The sequence below is a fragment of the Ranitomeya variabilis genome, chromosome 4, assembly GCF_051348905.1.
Source record: "Ranitomeya variabilis isolate aRanVar5 chromosome 4, aRanVar5.hap1, whole genome shotgun sequence".
Classification (NCBI taxonomy): domain Eukaryota; kingdom Metazoa; phylum Chordata; class Amphibia; order Anura; family Dendrobatidae; genus Ranitomeya; species Ranitomeya variabilis.
This window is the reverse complement of record NC_135235.1, coordinates 759,054,798-759,078,137: the sequence shown is the minus strand read 5'-3', so window position 1 is coordinate 759,078,137 and position 23,340 is coordinate 759,054,798. Positions and strand designations below refer to the sequence as shown.

Here is a 23,340-nt window from a genome sequence, read left to right as displayed (position 1 = left end):
GTATCTACAATAATATATACCTGACAGGAGCCTGTACAGTCTGTATCTACAATAATATATACCTGACAGTAGCCCGTACAGTCTATATCTACAATAATATATACCTGACAGGAGTCCGTACAGTCTATATCTACAATAATATATACCTGACAGGAGCCCGTACAGTCTGTATCTACAATAATATATACCTGACAGTAGCCCGTACAGTCTATATCTACAATAATATATACCTGACAGGAGTCCGTACAGTCTATATCTACAATAATATATACCTGACAGGAGCCCGTACAGTCTATATCTACAATAATATATACCTGACAGGGGCCCGTACAGTCTGTATCTACAATAATATATACCTGACAGGAGTCTGTACAGTCTATATCTACAATAATATATACCTGACAGGAGCCCGTACAGTCTATATCTACAATAATATATATCTGACAGGAGCCCGTACAGTCTGTATCTACAATAATATATACCTGACAGGAGCCCGTACAGTCTATATCTACAATAATATATACCTGACAGGAGCCCGTACAGTCTATATCTACAATAATATATACCTGACAGGAGCCTGTACAGTCTATATCTACAATAATATATACCTGACAGGAGCCCGTACAGTCTGTATCTACAATAATATATACCTGACAGGAGTCCGTACAGTCTATATCTACAATAATATATACCTGACAGGAGCCTGTACAGTCTGTATCTACAATAATATATACCTGACAGGAGCCCATACAGTCTATATCTACAATAATATATACCTGACAGGAGCCCGTACAGTCTGTATCTACAATAATATATACCTGACAGGAGTCCGTACAGTCTGTATCTACAATAATATATACCTGACAGGGGCCCATACATTCTATATCTACAATAATATATACCTGACAGGAGTCCGTACAGTCTATATCTACAATAATATATACCTGACAGGAGCCCGTACAGTCTGTATCTACAATAATATATACCTGACAGGAGCCCGTACAGTCTATATCTACAATAATATATACCTGACAGGAGCCCGTACAGTCTGTATCTACAATAATATATACCTGACAGGAGCCCGTACAGTCTGTATCTACAATAATATATATCTGACAGGAGTCCGTACAGTCTGTATCTACAATAATATATACCTGACAGGAGCCCGTACAGTCTGTATCTACAATAATATATACCTGACAGGAGCCCGTACAGTCTATATCTACAATAATATATACCTGACAGGAGCCTGTACAGTCTATATCTACAATAATATATACCTGACAGGAGCCTGTACAGTCTGTATCTACAATAATATATACCTGACAGGAGTCCGTACAGTCTATATCTACAATAATATATACCTGACAGGAGCCCGTACAGTCTGTATCTACAATACTATATACCAGGAAGGAGCCCATACACTCTAGGCTCAACCGAATCTCCACATACCTCCACCTGCAGAGCCGCACTCCACAGATATGGCTGCTCTGTGCGCACAGGACCTGTGATGAGGTCACAGGGGAGGAGTCAGGGGTCACGTGATCCGCAGTGAAGACGCTACATGTGAGAGCAGCCATATCTGTGGAGTGCGGCTCTGCAGGTGGAGGTATGTGGAGATTCCCCAGTACTGAGCGCAGCCGGGGACATTAACCCCTTCTGCACGGAGGAGACTCTTTTGGGGTTGTTGTTGCCCCTTTATAAGAACCATAACGTTGTTGTTCTGTTTCCTGTAATAGATACATACGAGCCAACTATGGAGGACAGGACGTGAGGGAGCGGAGTGTTCTCCTAGTACAGGGCCCCTTTCTTGGCCCCACACAGTGTAATGCCCCCATTATGCCCTGTAAGCAGGTTCTGCCCCACACCCAGCTGCCTCGGGCACTTTACCAGGAGCTGGTACCTCAGATTCTTCCCCGCACCCCTTTCCTTTGTTGGCGCCAAATCTGTTCTGCCTTTGGGGCTCCGGCCTTTATAATATCAGTAACTGCGCCATCAAGGTCTCCTGACCAGGTGCACCCTCTAGACTCTTCCCTCCGGAAACCTCCCTCTTCCCATTGGTGTCACATGGTCCCGTCTGGACGGCAGATAGCAGTCTGTACAAATGCAGCACAGCCCTGAGGAGTCTTTTTATGACTCTCCTTTTTACACCCCTTATGTAATATATATGATGCCGCTCACACAGTATAATGTTTCCACAGTACTGGCATCTCTCGTAAAAAAGGTATTTTCACACTACCGCCATCCCCCACACACAGTATAATGTTCTCATAGTACCGCCATACCCCCACACAGTATAATGTTCTCATAGTACCGCCATACCCCCTATACAGTATAATGTTCTCATAGTACCGCCATACCCCCTACACAGTATAATGTTCTCACAGTACCGCCATACCCCCACACAGTATAATGTTCTCATAGTACCGCCATACCCCCTACACAGTATAATGTTCTCATAGTACCGCCATACCCCCTACACAGTATAATGTTCTCATAGTACCGCCATACCCCCACACAGTATAATGTTCTCATAGTACCGCCATACCCCCACACAGTATAATGTTCTCATAGTACCGCCATACCCCCACACAGTATAATGTTCTCATAGTACCGCCATACCCCCACACAGTATAATGTTCTCATAGTACCGCCATACCACCCCACACAGTATAATGTTCCTACAGTACCTCCATCCCACCACACACAGTATAATCTTCTCATAGTACCGCCATACCCCCACACACAGTATAATGTTCTCATAGTACCTGTTACGGGGAGACTAGGTAAGCTAAGGCAAATTTCCCGGGCCCCTGCAATATCCCTCAGACTAGGGAAAAACCCTGTCTGTCCCTCTCCCAGAATTTACACTAATGGTGTGCTTGTCTGGGCCACCAGGCCTGACCCGGACTCCTGTTTCAGCCCTATCCTGGAACCACCACCCGCCACCCAATGAAAAGACCTAACACCAAACTCCAGAGACAAAACAGACAGTGAAAACTTAAAACGCACCACACTGCAGACGCACAGTAAAACACAATAATGTGCGCAGGGCAAAACCAAAATACAAATAAGAAGGAGAAATTTAAACAAAGGATAATACACCACCAGATAATATTTCTTCTCCAAGATCACCACTCCAGACCGGATTCACGAGGCACAAGCTATAATCGGCGACGCCCAACGTCCAGAATGACTATTTATAGGCCGTGGGTGTGACTCAGCCTCCAACCCGAGTACCAGCTAGATTAACCCCGGACAACCTAAAACAAGTCTAGCCAACGCCACTGAGCATATAGTGGCCGTAAATGGAATTACCGCTTTCTGTCGGACGCCCTGGTGTGAATATCGTCCGTCATGACAGTACCCCGCTTTCTACTAGGGACCCCAGGACCCTAACGATTTCCAGGACCCGGCTTGTCCGGATGGCGGCGGTGAAACATACTGACCAGCCGGTCCGCATGAATGTCCAAGGCTGGTACTCAAGACCTCTCTTCCGGCCCATAACCACGCCAGTGTACCAGGTACTGTAATGTGCGGCGCACTACATGAGAGTCAACCACCTTGAAGACTTCAAACTCCAAATTACCATCCACCAAGACTGGAAAAGGCCTCAGCGCCACATCCACGGAACTCACCACCTTTTTTAATAAAGATCTGTGGAACACATTGTGTATCTTATATACTGTAGGAAGCTCCAATCGGAAGGCTACTGGGTTAATGATGGCAGCGATCCTAAACGGACCAATAAATCTTGGACCCAATTTCAGGGATGGAATTTTGAGTCTTATGTTTTTAGTGGACAACCACACCCAATCACCCACACTCAGGTCCGGACCTGGCACACGTCTACTGTCAGCCACTCGTTTGTACCTTGCACCCACGCTCAACAAGCGCTGTTTCACTCTCCTCCAAACGGATGACAGTTGTGCTCCTAGTTGGTCCTCCTCCGGGACTCCAGCAGAGCCCCCCTGATGTAGAGTAGAAAATTGAGGATGGTGCCCGTAAACACAAAAGAACGGGGACTCCCCAGACGATTCCTGGCGGTGATTATTTATAGCAAACTCAGCCAACGGAAGGAACGTCGACCATTCCTCCTGGTTGTCAGAAACAAAGCAGCGTAAGTACTGCTCCAAATTCTGGTTCATCCGCTCGGCCTGACCATTAGACTGAGGATGAAATGCCGATGAATGCGACAACTTAATCCCTATCCGTGAGCAAAAAGCTTTTCAAAATTTAGCCACAAACTGAGTACCCCTATCAGACACGATGTCAGACGGAACCCCGTGAAGTCTGACCACCTCCTGCACAAATACCTGAGCCAGAGTGTTCGCGTTAGACAACGAAGGCAAGGATACAAAATGTGACATCTTTGAGAACCGATCGACAACCACCAAAATGACCGTGTTCCCAGCTGAGGAAGGCAAGTCTGTGATAAAATCCATGGAGATCTCCGTCCATGGGTACTCCGAGAGGATGTAGTGTGCCAGCAGGACAAGAGCGGGACGTTTTAGCCCTGGCGCACGTGGTGCATGCTGATACGTACGAGACCATGTCCTGTCGGATTTTGGGCCACCAAAATCGACGCAACACCAAATCCAAGGTACCCCTGACCCCTGGGTGACCAGCCAGGACAGCATCATGATGCTCACCCAACACCTTTAGGCGAAGATGGAGCGGTACAAACGATTTGTTGATGGGAAGCTCAGATGGTACCTCCTCCTGTGCCTCGGCAATCTCAGCCTCAACCTCAGTCGTGAGAGCCGAGACCACTACACCCTTTTGGAGGATGGGTACCGGATCTTCCCGAGGTTCTCCCCCCGGAAAACACCTAGACAAAGCGTCCGCCTTAGTGTTCTTAGACCCAGGTCAGTAAGTAACAAAAAGGTTGAATCGCGTGAAAAAAAATGCCCAGTGAGCCTGCCTAGGGGACAGACGCTTGGCTGACTCCAAATACAGCAGATTCTTATGGTCGGTGATAACCGTTACCTGATGTACCGACCCCTCCAAAAAGTGTCGCCATTCCTCAAAAGCCAACTTGATAGCCAACAACTCCCTATTGCCAATATCGTAATTACGTTCGGCGGGCGACAGCTTCTTGGAGAAGAAGGCGCACGGACGCAACTTGCCCAAGGATGAGCCTTGTGACAGCACCGCCCCCACTCCAACCTCAGACACATCAACTTCCACAGTAAATGGTTTCAAAACGTCTGGTTGTACCAGAATGGGGGCCCGAGGCAAAACTGTTCTTCAGGAACTCGAATGCGCGCACAGCAGCCTCAGGCCAGACGGAGAAATTGGTACCTTTTTTTGTCATGTCAGTGAGCGGTTTAGCAATGATAGAGAAATTCTTGATAAACTTTCTATAATAGTTAGAAAACCCAAGGAACCGCTGGAGCTCTTTTAGGTTATCAGGCCGTTCCCAACGCAGCACTGCTTGCACCTTAGCGGCATCCATTTTAAACCCTGAAGCGGACACAATATAACCCAAGAAAAGCAACTCCTGAACCATAAATACACATTTCTCAAGTTTAGCATACAGCTTATTCTCTCTGAGTAGCTGTAACACCTGCCTAACATGCTCTAAATGAGAATCACGGTCGCATGAATAAATGAGAATGTCATCTAGGTATACAATAACGAATTTCCCTAGGACATGCGAGAATACATAATTTATGAAATGTTGAAATACAGCAGGCGCGTTTGTCAAACCAAAAGACATCACCAGATTTTCAAAATGACCCTCAGGAGTATTAAAAGCCGTCTTCCACTCATCACCTTGACGGACTCTTATGAGGTTGTACGCCCCCCTGAGGTCAAGCTTAGAGAACCAATTAGCACCAGCCACCTGGTTCAACAAATCAGGTATCAGTGGCATCGGGTATGGATCACGAATGGTAATCTGGTTTAACTCCCTGAAATCCAGACACGGGCGTAATCCGCCATCTTTCTTCTTAACGAAGAAAAACCCCGCTGCCACCGGTGAGGACGAAGGCCTGATGTGCCCTTTGCTCAGACTCTCAGCAATGTAATCTTTTAGGGCTTGCCTTTCAGTACCAGAAATGTTAAACATCCTAGCTTTCGGCAATTTGGCCCCTGGTTTCAACCTAATAGAACAGTCATAAGGTCGATGTGGTGGCAATTCTGAGCAACCTTTCTCAGAGAACACATCCGTGAAATCCAGCAGTGACTCCGGAATGCTAGGAGTCACAGCGGACACACAAGTGGCCAGGCAATTCTCCTGGCAGAATCTACTCCACTGAATTATGTCCTGGGTTTTCCAATCAATCACCGGGTTGTGCATAGACAACCATGGAAAACCCAGAACCCTTTGTGCAGGAAGGTTACTGAGCACCCTACACGTAACCAGTTCAAAATGTAGAACCCCAATGTGAAGTTTAACCTCAGCTACAAACTCTGTAATCTCCCCCTGTGGGAGAGGAGCGGCATTGATGGTGACCACCCGGATAGGATGAGGCAGTTTTTCGATCCTGAAAACGGCTGTGCGCGCAAACTCCTCATCAATGAGATTAGTGGCGGAACCACTAACCACAAAAACTGTGATTGGCAGCTCTCTGCCAGCGACCATTACTTTGGCAGGAAGCATACATTGAGAAACCACCATGGAGGATATGCATAAGCTCAGATTGGCCTCCTCCAGACCCTCTGAGCTTAGTAGTTTTCCGCCGTTACGCTTCGCTTAGATAGCAGAGGACAAACGTTAACATAATGACCAACTTTACCACAGCAAAAACAGGCTCCCTGCTTCCTGAGCGAGGGGGCTCGATAATGTGACACCCCTGCGATTTGCATAGGCTCCGTGGGCTCACCTGCAGCAACCTCACGTGCACCTACGCCCTCCCCAAAAAGCGGCGTCTCTTGCGTCCCCTGACGCAAACGGCGATCAATGCGGACAACAAGACTCATAGCAGACTCTAGAGAAGTAGGAGTCTCATACATCAGGAGGGGTTAATTAACCCTTCCTGAAACCCCATGAACGAACTGGACTCCGCAACGCGGGGTCATTCCATTGTGTGTCCACTGCCCAGCGGCAAAATTCAGAACAGTAATCCTCTGCCATTCGCTCTCCCTGGCGGAGAGCGCGTATTTTAGATTATGCTAGAGCCATTCTGTCAGGATCATCATAAATGAGCCCAAGAGCAGAAAAAAAAACCTCCACTAAGTTAAATGCAGCTGAATCAGATGGTAATGAAAATGCCCATGCTTGGGGATCCCCGCTCAGTAATGACAACACCAGGCCCACACGCTGAGCCTCATTACCTGAGGAGATAGGACGCATACGAAAATATAATTTACAAGCTTCACGAAAAATAACAAATTTACTGCGTTCCCCAGCAAACTTAAAAGGGATCTTTGGCTCCTCAACTCTACCTGCAGTTTCAGTTAGATACAACTAGGCCCTGTTGCTGAACCGCCCCCTTCAACTCGGTGACCTGTAAGGACAGTGCCTCAAACTGGCGGGTTATGGAAGTCATGGGATCCATTGAAAAACAAAATTTGGGCCGATTATAATGTTACGGGGAGCCTAGAAGGCTAAGACAAATTTCCCGGGCCCCTGCAATATCCCTCAGACTAGGGACAAACCCTGTCTGTCCCTCTCCCAGAATTTACACTAATGGTGTGCTTGTCTGGGCCACCAGGCCTGGCCCTGACTCCTGTTTCAGCCCTATGCTGGAACCACCACCCGCCACCCAATGAAAAGACCTAACACCAAACTTCAGAGACAAAACAGACAGTGAAAACTTAAAACGCACCACACTGCAGACGCACAGGAAAACACAATAATGTGCGCAGGGCAAAACCAAAATACAAATAAGAAGGAGAAATATAAACAAAGGATTATACACCACCAGATAATATTTCTTCTCCAAGATCACCACTCCAGACCGGAATCACTAGGCACAAGCTATAATCGGTGACGCCCAAAGTCCAGCACGACTATTTAGGGTATGTGCACACGTAAGGATTTTGTCACGATTTTGTCAGGATTTTTCATCAGGTTTTGTAGCCAAAACCAGGAGTGGGTGATAAATGCAGAAGTGGTGCATATGTTTCTATTATACTTTTCCTCTAATTGTTCCACTCCTGGTTTTGGCTACAAATCCTGATGAAAAATCCTGACAAAATCCTGACGTGTGCACATACCCTAAAAGGCCGTGGGTGTGACCCAGCCTCCAACCCGAGTACCACCTAGATTAACCCGGGACAACCTAAAACAAGTCTAGCCGACACCACTAAGCATATAGTGGCCGTAAATGGAATTACCGCTGTCTGTCGGACACCCTAGTGTGAATATTGTCCGACATGACAGTACCTCCATACCCCCACAAACAGTATAATGTTCTCATAGTACCGCCATACCCAGACACACAGTATAATGTTCCTACAGTACCGCCATACCGCCACACACAGTATAATGTTCTTAATGTTCTCATAGTACCGTCATACCCCCACACACAGTATAATGTTCTCACGCCATACCCCCACACACAGTATAATGTTCTTAATGTTCTCATAGTACCGCCATACCCCCACAAACAGTATAATGTTCTCATAGTACCCCCATACCCAGACACACAGTATAATGTTTCTACAGTACCGCCATACCGCCACACACAGTATAATGTTCTTAATGTTCTCATAGTACCGCCATACCCCCACACACAGTATAATCTTCTCATAGTACCGCCATACCGCCACACACAGTATAATGTTCTTAATGTTCTCATAGTACCGCCATACCCCCACACACAGTATAATCTTCTCATAGTACCGCCATACCCCCACACACAGTATAATGTTCTTAATGTTCTCATAGTACCGCCATACCCCCACACAGTATAATGTTCTCATAGTACCGCCATACCCCCACACAGTATAATGTTCTCATAGTACCGCCATACCCCCACACACAGTATTTTGTTCCCACAATAGTGGCTTCCCACAGACACAGGATAATGTTTCCACAGGACTGGCATCCCCCTCACACACAGTATAATGTCCCCACAGTACTGCCATCCCCCCACTTTCTAATGTTCCCACAGTACTGCCCCCTACATGCACAATATGGTACCATCCACCTCACTGACTACCTCCGACCACCGACAATTAATAAATACTCGCTTAGCCTCATTCTTGGTGCAGATACTAATGAACCCCGGATCTATGAGATATTTACCATACGATAGTTGGATAGGCAGGAGTGTATCGTCCATAAAGGTAGCCCACTCGGTTGCTATGATGCCTATGAAGTGACAGGGCTCGGTGGGGTGCGGTATTGGTCACCCTCTCCTTCCCATCATCACAATTTCAGTGATATCCACATTCCCATGACGGTGATACCGCTGAATAGATTAGTGAATCAGGGAGTGGAAAGCTCCTGATCCACCATTCAGCCTTCACTTCTGAGTCTGAGACTCCGTGCACTGCAGGCACAATGACGTCACTACATCACTCCTGTAGTACGGAGCCTCAGTACTCACACCGCACAGACCAGAGCAGCGCTCCTCAGGAACCGGGTTGGGTGAGTACTGTGTGTGGTTTTATATCAGGAATTGTGGGGGCATCATATTAAGAGAAGAGCTGTTGGGACTCTCATCTGAATGTGTGGCTGGTAGGGGCCATTATACTGGGGTTGTGGTGGACTGTAAATGCCTCCATACTGAGTGGGGGTTTATTTTGTGTAGCAGATTGTGGTGGTCATAATTAGAGATGAGCGAATATGTTTGGAAAACGGGGCTATATGAAGGGAAAAACACCAGCGCTCACAAACTAAATAGTGTCCTTAGCCGCTGGGATCAGAACAGCCAGGTGCCAAGGCTGTGATGTATTGTGGACAAAAAGTACTATAAAAGATCTGATGCCGCGCTTAAGGATATTTGGAAAACGATCGCCAAACATAAATTCGGCAGGAATATGGTACCTTCGGATTCATGATCGGTAAGATGAGCATTTTTCTTAAGATCGGAAAAAGTCGGTAACATTCGGTAAAAGATATAATAGAAGCCGGCAATACATGTGCCGCATTTAGTAAAATCACAGCACCATAAAGCAGACACTGGCGCACTACTATTGCACAGATCCAAAATGAAGGGGTGCAGAAGAGTGGTAATGTAACATGACAAAGCAAAAAGAGAAAAAGAGCACTCCAAAATACCGCACAGCACTATTAAATATAAATATAAAAGGGCAAACTTTTATTGATGAAACAATTAACAACATCTAAAAATTCCCACAATCCCCAAGATGATCCCGCCAAACATGACAGAGGTCAGAAAATGCATATCTGTTATAGGCTTTTTATAATATGACAAAATCTGATATAAAATACAATAACCATATATCACGTGTCCTCTTATGACACAAATAGCTGATAAGCCCCCGGGGTTGAAGATATAAAGCCATATGTATGCACCAGAGATGAACAGAAGACCCCTCTGGGTAACTGAGTACACAGTACAATGTTATATGTAATCTGGACCTGTGCCAGAGAAATTCTGATGTGCATAAGAATCAAAAACAATGGCGCAAAACAACGTTATGCCACAAATTGACAATGGACGCAGCAATGTCAGCCAAGACCATATGCCCAATCATGTGCAAAAGAACGTTGCACCATGGTCTGTAAGCGTGAACTGACTTCAATACGGTACCGATAAAGACCTAGGTGCAGCCATGTGTCAAAACCCAGATAGACTGAGGGCTACCACCGGGGGAAGAAAAAACAGGCAGGGATCAGCGTGGGGACGAACCCTACGCGTGTCGCTGTTACATGGACGGCTTCGTCAGGGGAAGGTGCAGAGAAAGCACTCAATGTCAGTTTAAATACCTTTAAGCATGGTCAGATACGCGCGTGAGGTATGCAGAGGGCCGGAACCGGAAGTGACTCGTGAAGAGCAGAGAGATTGCAGGCAGACGTCTCTGCCAATAGTACACAGTGCACAATAGTAAACTCACAGCCACCAATGTGGGAGACTGGGGTTCAAATCCTGGCTTGGCTCTGCCCTGTTGGACATAATATACCAGTAGTGGTCCATAACACTATGGTGCCTACCTCAATAAACATGAGAGTGTCACGAGCAAAGAGAGTCATGCCGGCTCGGACATCACCTGGATTAACAAGGTCCGCGTCAGATGTCGAGGAACCAGGACAATCTGATGATAAATGGGCTACTGGACCAAACCACACATGGACAAGGCAAGAGGGAATGGGACCAGTGAAGAGATTTGCAGAGGGGAGAAGCAGAGGAGTAGCGAGGAGAGAGATGAATTAGTCGGGCAGCAGAGTTAAGGATGGACTGGAGAGGTGCAAGGGTTTTATCAGGGAGGCCACAGAAAAGGTTGTTGAATTAGTTGAAGGGGGAGATCACACATACTGCATCCCATAGACCAGTGCCCATATACCCATCAAACATCCTCCATCCCATAGTCTTGTGCCCATATACCCATCACATATCCTCCATCCCATAGTCCCGTACCCATATACCCATCACACATCCTCCATCCCATAGTGCCGTGCCCATATACCCATCATACATCCTCCATCTCATAGTCCAGTGCCTATATACCCATCACACATCCAGCATCCCATAGTCCAGTGCCCATATACTTATCACACATCCTCCATTCCATAGTCCAGTGCCCATATACCCATCATACATTTCCTCCATCCCATAGTCCAGTGCCCATATACCCATCATAAACATCCTCCATCCCATAGTCCCATGCCCATATACCCATCACACATCCTCTGTCCCATAGTCCAGTGCCCATATACCCATCACACATCCTCCATCCCATAGTCCCGTGCCCATATACCCATCACACATCCTCCATCCCATAGTCCAGTGCCCATATACCCATCATACACATCCTCCATCCCATAGTCCCGTGCCCATATACCATCACACATCCTCCATCCCATAGTTTCGTGCCCATATACCCATCACATATCCTCTATCCCATAGTCCCGTGCCCATATACCCATCACACATCCTCCATCCCATAGTCCCGTGCCCATATACCAATCATACATATCCTCCATCGCATAGTCCAGTGCCCATATACCCATCACACATCCTCCATCCCATAGTCCCGTGCCCATATACTCATCACACATCCTCCATCCCATAGTCCTGTGCCCATATACTCCTCACACATCCTCCATCCCATAGTCCAGTGCCCATATACCCATCACACATCCTCTATCCCATAGACCCGTGCCCATATACCCATCACACATCCTCCATCCCATAGTCCCGAGCCCATATACCCATCACACATCCTCCATCCCATAGTCCAGTGCCCATATACCCATCACACATCCTCCATCCCATAGTCCAGTGCCCATATACTCATCACACATCCTCCATCCCATAGTCCTGTGCCCATATACCCATCACACATCTTCCATCTCATAGTCCAGTGCCCATATACCCATCACACATCCTCCATCCCATAGTCCCGTGCCCATATACCCATCACACATCCTCCATCCCATAGTCCCGTGCCCGTATACCCATCACACATCCTCCATCCCATAGTCCAGTGCCCGTATACCCATCACACATCCTCCATCCCATAGTCCAGTGCCCGTATACCCATCACACATCCTCCATCCCATAGTCCAGTGCCCATATACCCATCACACATCCTCCATCCCATAGTCCCGTGTCCATATACCCATCACACATCCTCCATCCCATAGTCCCATGCCCATATACCCATCACACATCCTCCATCCCATAGTCCCGTGCCCATATACACATCACACATCCTCCATCCCATAGTCCAGTGCACATATACCCATCATACATATTTTCCATCCCATAGTCCCGTGCTCATATACCCATCACACATCCTCCATCCCATAGTCCAGTGCCCATATACCCATCACACATTCTCCATCCCATAGCCCAGTGCCCATATACCCATCATACATCCTGCATCCCATAGTCCCGTGCCCATATACCCATCATACATATCCTCCATCCCATAGTCCCGTGCCCATATACCCATCACACATCCTCCTTCCCATAGTCCAGTGCCCATATACCCATCATACATCCTCCATCCCATAGTCCCGTGCCCATATACCCATCACACATCCTCCATCCCATAGCCCCGTGCCCATATACCCATCACACATCCACCATCCCATAGTCCCGTGCTCATATACCCATCACACCCCCTCCATCCCATAGTCCAGTGCCCATATACCCATCACACATCCTCCATCCCATAGTCCAGTGCCCATATACCCATCACACATCCTCCATCACATAGTCCAGTGCCCATATACCCATCACACATCCTCCATCCCATAGTCCAGTGCCCATATACCCATCACACATCCTCCATCCCATAGTCCCGAGCTGGGTGGCGCTGAGCAGGGAGTTCCTGGAGATGTGCTGTTATGTAACCTGGCAGTGCGGCTCTGTGTGCGGCCGCTGATGATGCGATTTTCTACGGCGGTAACAATAGAGCGCGGCAGTAATAGAGGAGGGGGATTAATTTCTGTCATGTGCTCTCTGCTCCTTTCTGGGGGGCAGACAATGGCTGGAGCTTATGTTCCCAGGGATGCGAGATTTCTCCCACCCGGTCAGTGTCTGCTGAGGTGTTGTGGAGCGGGAAAACTGCTGCTCATAGCAACCAATCACAGCTCAGCTTCTTTTAAACAGCTCTGGTGAAATGAAAGATGCTTAGTGATTGGTTGCTATGTGGAATGGGTGTGGTTAGACACACACACACACACACACACACACACACACACACACACACACACACACACACACACACACACACACACACACATACATACATACATACATACACTCAGCTTTATATATATAGATTTTTTTTCTTTACGTTGGAGGGCCCAATTCCAGCTGTTGCTGTCGGACCTGTGATTTCTATCTCCTCCACTGTGTACAGGATAATAGAGTATAATAAAGTAGTTATGGACGAGACGTAACTAACATTGTGCAGTGACTCTGCTTTCCATATAGTGATGGATATTTCTTGTTGCTATAACTGATGTTTTTCGCTTTAACCCTTTGTTAACCCCCTCTGATCAGTGCGATCACACAACATACAGGCCTCTGATGGCTCCGGTGATGCCCTGTACTACTGTAGTGCCGTGTATCATCACTGCGGTCAGTGTAATACTAACGGCCCCATACACATGAGATAAGAGTTGGCTGAACAGTCATTTGGCAGACGGCCATCTCTCCCGACTCCCCCATACACACAAATATTCCAGCTTTCCTGGGGTCTGTATGAGAGAGTCGCCTCCAGACTCCTCTAGCGGAGGATTATCTACAGGAAGAACAAACGGATTATCCTCTGAAATTCAGGATGTCAGATCCTTCTCTGCCCTGACATCATCTGTCGGGAGGCCCCAAATACATTATATAGTCGCCCAAACCCCCGAAATCAGTGATTTCATGGAACTTTAGTCTAATGTGTATGGGGGCGGTAAAAGGTAACTTATTGGACGCTGCCTCTGGCCCGGCCTAATAGACCTTCATACATTACAGCCCAGACACCATTATTAGGCATGTAAGTACCGTAATAACTAGGCCGCCCCATACTATCCAGTACTTGGGGGCGGGGGGCATTCAGCCAAACTCTGTCACCTTCTTAAGGCCCCGTCTCACATAGCGATTTACCAACGATCACGACCAGCGATACGACCTGGCCGTGATCGTTGGTAAGTCGTTGTGTGGTCGCTGGGGAGCTGTCACACAGACAGCTCTCTCCAGCGACCAACGATCAGGGGAACGACTTCGGCATCGTTGAAACTGTCTTCAACGATGCCGAAGTCCCCCTGCAGGACCCGGGTAACCAGGGTAAACATCGGGTTACTAAGCGCAGGGCCGCGCTTAGTAACCCAATGTTTACCCTGGTTACCAAAAAAAACAAACAGTGCATACTCGCCTTTCGGTGTCCGTCAGGTCCCTTGCCGTCTGCTTCCTGCTCTGACTGAGTGCCGCCGTACAGTGAGAGCAGAGCGCAGCGGTGACGTCACTGCTGTGCTGTGCTCTCACTGTACGGCGGCACTCAGTCAGAGCAGGAAGCAGACGGCAAGGGACCTGACGGACATCAGATGGTGAGTATGTACTGTTTGTTTTTACATTTACGCTGGTAACCAGGGTAAACATCGGGTTACTAAGCGCGGCCCTGCGCTTAGAAACCCGATGTTTACCCTGGTTACCAGTGAAGACATCGCTGGATCGGTGTCACACACACCGATTCAGCGATGTCAGCGGGACCTCAACGACCAAAAAAAGGTCCAGGCCATTCCGACACGACCAGCGATCTCACAGCAGGGGCCGGGTCGCTGGTACGTGTCACACATAGCGAGATCGCTACTGAGGTCGCTGTTGCGTCACAAAACTTGTGACTCAGCAGCGATCTCGCTAGCGATCTCGCTATGTGAGACGGGGCCTTTAGATGCCATGTTTGCTTTTCACAGCAGCAAGCGGTTAAACTGCCAGGGTTTTGTTGAAGCCTCATCTGTGCCGTCCCTGCGGTGCACATCTATGTTCTGGGGCACAAAAAGATTAATTTTTTTTAGTAAAGGTTTAACATGTTAAAAATTATAAAATGTGTCTTCTGCTTTTTCCATGTTTTTTTCTTTTTACAAGAATTGTTGGAGACAATTTTCTTTAGAAACATTTCAATATCTGTTTTTTTTTCTGGTGTTTTTCCTATAATATAGGAAAGCCTAAGGCCAGAAATAAACCCCATAAATCACTGTACATGGAGACTTTGGGATCAGATCATTTCTGTCCGTGTTGATTGTGGAAACAAAAAATCTTTTCTAAAAGCCTCAAACTTCTGTGTGTGAATCAGAGCTGAGATCTAACGTGATAGAAGATTACAGTGCGGGGAAGACGGGAAACCTTCATATAGACGGCCGGTGGGGATGGAGTCAGTGACCGACTCTGGCCAAATATGTCTCTAGAGCCGTAGTAGAAGATGAAGATGTCGTCCTCATCATGAAGTAGTTATTTCTCATGTCGCATGTAATGAATATCTCCTTCAGTATTGCTAATGCCGATTCCAGGGTCGGTAAATGAGACGAGAATTAGCGTTATGGAAGATGAGTCTATGAGAAACGTATTCAGCTGCCGACTCCGAGGGAGAAACTGCTTGTTGTCTGTGGCCTAAATATATAGGTTTTATTAGTAGATGTAAAGAAGGAAACGAAATACCGTAAAATAATAAATCTCCTCATATGTTTCCCTTATTATCTCCAGTAATTGTATTATTACAGGATTCTTATGGTGTTACATCGGCTCATCTTCTCATTCAGGTCTCTACAATATCGGATCCTCTCAGTGAAGATCTTCTACAAAAGAACATTTTCCTGATTTACCCAAAGATGGATATGGACAGAGACAAGATGGCGGAGAGGATATTACACCTCACCCTAGAGATCCTCTTCCGGCTTACTGGAGAGGTGAGAGATTCTGATGACGTCACATTACATCATTCTTATCTATGGGAATAACAGATGGACAGAACTGGAGAGGTGAGGACTCTGGAAATGTCTGTAGTGAGATTTATTATTGTGTCTCTCCATTACCAGGATTACACAGTGGTGAAGAAGACCTCTAGTGATCGCTGTCAGGACCCTGTGTCTGAGGGATGGGGAAGACCCCTGAGCCCAATCACGGGGCCTCCACCTCACCCCCTGATCCATGAGGACATTAATGACCAGAAGATCCTAGAACTCACCTACAAGATGATTGAGCTGCTGACTGGAGAGGTGACACTGCTGGGAATGCTGGGACATTATACAGTAACGCTATGAAGGGATCGGGGGATGACGGTATTATTGTATGTGTCAGGTTCCTATAAGGTGTCAGGATGTCGCTGTCTATTTCTCCATGGAGGAGTGGGAGTATTTAGAAGGACACAGAGATCTGTACAAGAACGTCATAATGGAGGTTCCCCAGCCCCTCACATCTCCAGGTAATAGACAGGACTAAATACACACGGCCTATAATTATCTGTATGTAAAGAATGAATTCACTCCCTGTATGTGTTTCCTCCAGATCTATGCAGTAAGAGGACAACACCAGAGAGATGTCCCCGTCCTCTTCTTCCACAGGACTGTAACCAAGAAGATCCCAATGCTCCTCAGGATGATCAGGTAGATGGAGAGAAGGTGTCAGGAGATCTCCCCTATGATGTGTAGACGCTGGTGAAGGTCTTGTGCTCAGTCTTGTTTTATCCACCAGTATTATATGTTTTATACTTGTGTAATGAGAACGGTGGAGATGGCAGGATTAGAGCTGATCATAGATGTGACTTCTCCATCTGTCCGTGACTGTTATAATATTTGTTTCAGGGTGAAGATCTGACCCATATTAATACTACAGAGGCATATGTGAGGGGTGATGAGCGGTGTAAAGAGGAGATTCCTACATATGGCTACCCAGGTGAGTAGTAACCACTAAATGCAGAGAAGTCACAGATTCTTCTCAGTCACCGGCTGTGGCTGCTTTATCGGTGGTTTAGTCCGGCCGTATTACCATGATCACCATTTTGCCTCCAGACCACAACATTCTCCTCCACCCAAAACTGTTCAAATGACTTTGGGCAGTGAAAGCCCTTTTCTATAGAACTTACAACCTGGTAGATCCACCTACCCCCTGGGTTTAGGAGACGCTGTTATTTGCCCAGATCTGTGAACCATAAAGCCAAATGACAGCGTATACGTAGAATGTGCTGACAAGATAGAAAATCACATGAAGAAAAATATCCTGATGGGCCTGTAAGAGAAAGCGGAGGGTAATGATGCTGTTGGCTTCCTAGAACCCTGAGATCTTATCGGATGAATCTCCCTTCTCTCCCTTCTGTGCTGCTGAATGTGATCATATGGTCCCTACAAGACCAGGTCCAGTCTTTCTGGCCAAACTTCACTTTTATGATCGACAACATTAAATGTGCAGTGAGGCCAAGTGTGAATTTCTGGACAATAACAGAGTTTCCCTTTATCCGGACTTTTCACTTTGTATTAAAGCCGACTAACTTCCAGGAGGATTGTGATAATCTACATAAAACCATCACACCGGTGCCATGATATATCTCTGAGCTGTGCGTGGCTGATGGCTGTAATATACATTTATTCCCGCCTGCAGGAGATGTGTTGGCTCCACCTCATAAATTACATTGTTTTTGATCCTAAGAAATTCAGATTACTGCACAATCTCTCCTGAAATGGGGAGCAACATTATTTTCTGTAATCTTCTGGTCAGGATTCATAGTAGCTCCAATGGTCCACCATAAATGAATGCAGCTCTGGTTTACTGTTGTGTAATCTGTATTTGTAGTTTTCAGCTAATGAGATTCTCGTGCTCTGGGGCGGGGCTGTGGGCGGGGCTTTATGTGGTGCTCTGGGGCGGGGCTTTATGTGGTGCTCTGATTACATATTCATCTGTATTGGCTTATGACAGGTCGCTGATCCCTCACTGACCTGCCCCCATGTTACATAATGCATATAATAGTGTTGATATTATTGGTGATAATGCCTATAATATTGTGGCTATTGGGAGGCTTAGAAAAAAAATTACATCCAGCAAAATGACACCAGCGGCGCCTGTCTAGTATCATCTATCTCTTACTTATAGAAGCTACTGCGCAGGCGCCGCCATCACCAGTGACATTTTGCTGGATGTAATTTTTTTTCTAAGCCTCCCAATAACCAAAATATTATAGGCATTATCACCAATAATATCAACACTATTATATACATTATGTAAAAATGGGGGCAGGCCAGTGAGGGATCAGCAACCTCTCATAGGCGAATACAGATGAATATGTAATCAGAGCAGCACATAAAGCCCCGCCCACAGCCCCGCCCCAGAGCACCACATAAAGCCCCACCCAGAGCACCACAAAGCCCCGCCCCAGAGCACAAGAATCTCATTAACTGAAATCTACAAATACAGATTAAACAACAACCACAAGACGGATTTCATCACCACGTATCAGTGTAATCAGTATAACGGCACCGACCTGACAGTGTCTGTAGTCACTGAGCACAATCCTGCTGACAGGTTCCCTTTAAGACATCTCCGCTCTGCACTATTATACACAGTTCTCTTTAAATCTGTAATATTTCTTCTTGAAACTCATCTGACAGAAAATCTTGGAGCTTCCGATAGTTTAGATTGTGAAGTCACCGAGCCCCGTGCTCTAATTACCCCAGAGAGGTTTCACCACTAGCTCCTCATTTATTACTGATGGAGACTGTTCAGTTTGAGCATTTCAGTAGATGTTATTGTCTATAGTCAGTTTTTGATTACAGTAGTGTCCACAATACTCTGATTTATCCTCTTCCTGCAGCCAGTTTTGTGTTCTTAATCAGGACCCATTTTTACAATCTGACGTGTGTCACTTTATGTGGTGAGAATTTGGGAATTATTCACAAAGGATAATAGAAAACAAATGGATCTTACAAATTATTTTCCAGCTTCTCACAATACCCTACATACGATTGTACACTACTCTCTGGGCACATGGCAGTGTTCAGGAGGGAAGGAGCGCCATTTAGCTGTTTGAATGCAGATATAGCTGGAATAGTTTGCAGACACAATGTATTGGGAGCACTGTTCGTGGTCAACCGGCAGCTCAAAAGATCTCCACCATGAACATGCTTGGCACTATCTTCTCTGCTCTCCATATCCCAAGGATTGCCTTGCTCTTCGCCCTTTAAAACCATTACATGGATCTGGACTTACACTGGGACCCCTAGGCTAGGACCGTGGTGTTACTTGCTATTCTGTGGTGTTAGATGGTAAGAAGAATAGTCAGGTAGCTGGGTCAGAACCGTAAGGACGGAATACAGAATCAGAAGACACAAGAGTAGTCAGTAAACGGGCCACGGTCACAACAGGAAACAAATACACAAACCGCAAGCTGAGCACAGAGGACTGAACCAGAGGAGAACAACGCTGTTTCTGGCAGATTCCGGCCATGTGCTTTGAGCATTAGTAGGGTGTGGTACTTTCCAATTGGCTGAAGTAGGGAGCAGATAACTCCAGCTGGACAGCAGGAACAGATCCCAGATGAGATTGGACACACCATATGCAGAAGCCCTAATACGACTAAATGACAGAAAACCAGAAGAGGCGAAATCCCCATAAAGTGATTCCATTTTATAATTTAATTCACTGAGGGTTATAATCTATACATATGTGATCAAAATTGTTGGTACCCCTCGTTTAATGACAGAAAAACCCACAATTGTGACAGAAATAACTTGAATCTGACAAAAGTAATAAGAAATAAAAGATCTATAAAAATGAACAAATGAAAGTCAGACATTGCTTTTCAGCCATGCTTCCACAGAATTTAAAAAAAAATAAAACTCATGAAATAGACCTGGACAGAAATGATGGTACCCCTGGAAACAATGTGACAAAAGGGACATGTTAAATCGCGGTGTGTCCACTAACTAGCATCACAGGTGTCTACAATCTTGGAATCCATGAGTGGCCAGTATATAGGGCTACAGATACTCACTGTGCTGTTTGGTGACATGTGTCATGGTTCTCAATGGCAAGAGAACTTCAGAAAAGCATAAATCAGGACTAGCTCTTGGATGATGGAATCTAGAGCTGACCGTGAGCTAAACCTACCGCACAACTAACAATGGCCGGGTAGCGTGCCTACGTATATGCCTAGACGCCCAGCACCAGCCGGAGGACTAACTAACCCTGGCAGAGGAAAAACAGGCCTGGCTTACCTCTAGTGGAAATTCCCCAAAAAGGTGACAGAAGCCCCCCACATGTATTGACGGTGAGTTCAGAGGGAAAAGACATACGTAGTATGAAGGCAGGTTCAGCAAAGCGAGGTCCACTTACTAGATAGTAGAAAAATAAGAAAGGGAACTTCACGGTCAGCTGAAAACCCTATTTACAAAACCATCCTGAAATTACTTTAAACTCAAGTCTCAACTCATGAGACTGGAGTGGTAATTTCAGCTCACAAGAGCTTCCAGCTACAGAAATATACCATAACTGTGAACTGGAACAAAAATGCAAAATAATACTCAGGACAAAAGTCCAACTTAGCTGATCAGAAGACTAGGAGCAGGAACATGCAACAGAAAGCTCTGGTTACATTGATGACCGGCAAGGCAATGACTGAGCAGCAAGGCTAAATAGGAAACTCCCATATCCTGGAGGAAACAGGTGAACAGAGAAAGAGAAGACAAGTCCAGTACCACCAGTGACCACCGGGGGAGCCCAAAACCAAATTCACAACAGACATGGTGTGTATCACACTCAACATGGACCAGAGGAAGCGATGGAAAGAGTTGTCTCAGCAGATAAGAAAGAAAATTGTAGACAAACATGTTAAAGGTAAAAGTTATAAGACCATCTCCAAGCACCTTGTTGTTCCTGTGACTATACTAAGCTATAGTGTGAAGTAACCACCACTATTCATAAATCCTCAGGATCAAAATGTAAACTAGCTAGGAGGAAAACCCTATGTATAAAACGTAACCTTTAATAAATAACACATAAAATAAACAACTCAGCCGACGCAAAACAAAAAAGTGCTCATGTGAAACAGTGCCCAAACAATAAAAATCGGTTGGATCTCACCAATGGTAGTAGAGCGGAATGCCTCTCCTATAATGGTAAACGTATGGTCACCATAAAAGACCTCCCAGTGTCCTTAATCAGAGGTCCGTCGTCCACATGTAGGAAAAGGGGGTAGGTGTGGGGTACTTGCTGACTTCCCTGTAAACCCTGTTGAAGCTCCTCTCCTCACAAAGACAAGCCCCAACTGATTTCTAACTATGGACTCCACCAAATCACGGACAGTAATGAATTCTTCCAACGCGTTTCATATCCAGTAGAGGACACTCATCAGGGGAGTGGATATGCCAGTGGAAGCTGGCCAATAGTCCAATAGAGATACGATAAACAGTCCTTTTAGGAAACGTACTTTTAGAAGATGGGGACCCACAGTGGAAGAGGCATTGAAAGAGGCATCTTAAAAACAAGGCTGAGTTGAGTTATTGACAAGTAATTGTCCCTATGCTCTCATTATTTCGAAAACCCAAATGGGTTAATGGAGTCAGAAAATGGGGCAGTATACCAGAAGAGAGACAGGTGAGTCTCTCCTGAATGTCACAATCGATTTAAAATACTTTGTTTCCTTTGACGGTCTCTTGCTAGATCGGTCCAAACCCGCTGAAGAAGCTGATACCAATATGCGTGACAAATCATTATGTGTGGGAGAGTATCCCACAAGGGATAGATTAGCGAGGTGGGAGAGAAAAGGTCCATGTCCAGTGGAAAATGGCGGGGAAGAGAAAAGGGGGGACATGGAATTCATTAGGGTCACAAAAAACATGCATAGTTCAACTGGTCATTTAGGCCCCGGGGGTGACACGAGTCCAGGGTAAAAATCCATTTTGCCTCTCTGTAGGAGTAGTCTATCCAGGTCCCCTCCCCTGGGAGGCGTGTTGACTTTGTCTATTCCCATAAAACTTATCACCTTCGTGTCCCCCCCATGTATGTCATTGACATGTCGGGAAATGGGGGTGTCCCTTTTGTTCCGTATGTCACCCACATGTTCTAATATACGTTTTCGAAACTCCCTAATTGTCTTCCCGACATAGGTAGCCCCACATGTACATATGGCCCTGTAGATGATGCCCCTCGTTTTGCAGTTAAAAAATTCCCTTAATGGGAACATTTCCTGTGTGTTCTCATTGAAAAATTCTTTCCCCTCTTGGATAAATGCACATGCAGTGCATGTGCCACATTTAAAACACCCCACAGGTTTTTTGGGGAGCCAAGTCTCTTTTCTGGGAGTGCTGAAATGGCTATGCATCAATCTGTCACCCAAGGTTCTGCATCTACGGTAGGTGATCAGTGGTTCCTCCCCCACCTCATCCCTGAGATCCTCATCCATTTTTAGAATTCCCCAATGGCGTCTGAGAATTTTCTTCACAGAGGTGTGCGCCATTGTTATAGGTGCAAATCAATCTGACCTTCTTATCCATCTCTTCCTCCCTGGTGGATGGCGTAAGAAGAGATACGCGGCACTGTTTGTTAGCAAATTGAAATGCTCTCCTTAGAACCCAGTTCGGATACCCCTTACTTCGAAATCTCTGTCTGAGGTCATCCGCCTTTCTTTTAAAGTCCCCCAGACTGGAGCAATTTCTTCTAAGTCTCAGGTACTGCCCCTTCGGAATGCCCTTCCTCAGGGGATACGGATGCTGGCTGTCCCACCTAAGCAAAGAGTTGGTTGCTGTGGGTTTTCTGTAGATGGTGGTTTGTAGGC

The 23,340-nt window shown here is 46.3% G+C and overlaps 1 protein-coding gene across 3 annotated transcripts in view; it reads right to left on the bottom strand.

Moving 5' to 3' along the window:
• LOC143766871 (uncharacterized) overlaps positions 1–3,348 on the bottom strand; it is a 73,367-nt gene extending 70,019 nt beyond the window's left edge. The window contains exon 1 of one of the 3 annotated variants that reach the window (XM_077254867.1): positions 3,109–3,348. The gene's annotated coding sequence lies outside the window, so the exon portion shown is untranslated. Of the gene's footprint in view, positions 1–1,452; positions 1,526–3,108 lie in introns of those variants that run through there. The other 2 variants (XM_077254868.1, XM_077254869.1) reach the window with 2 other exon arrangements.
• Between the last annotated feature and the right edge of the window lie 19,992 nt (positions 3,349–23,340).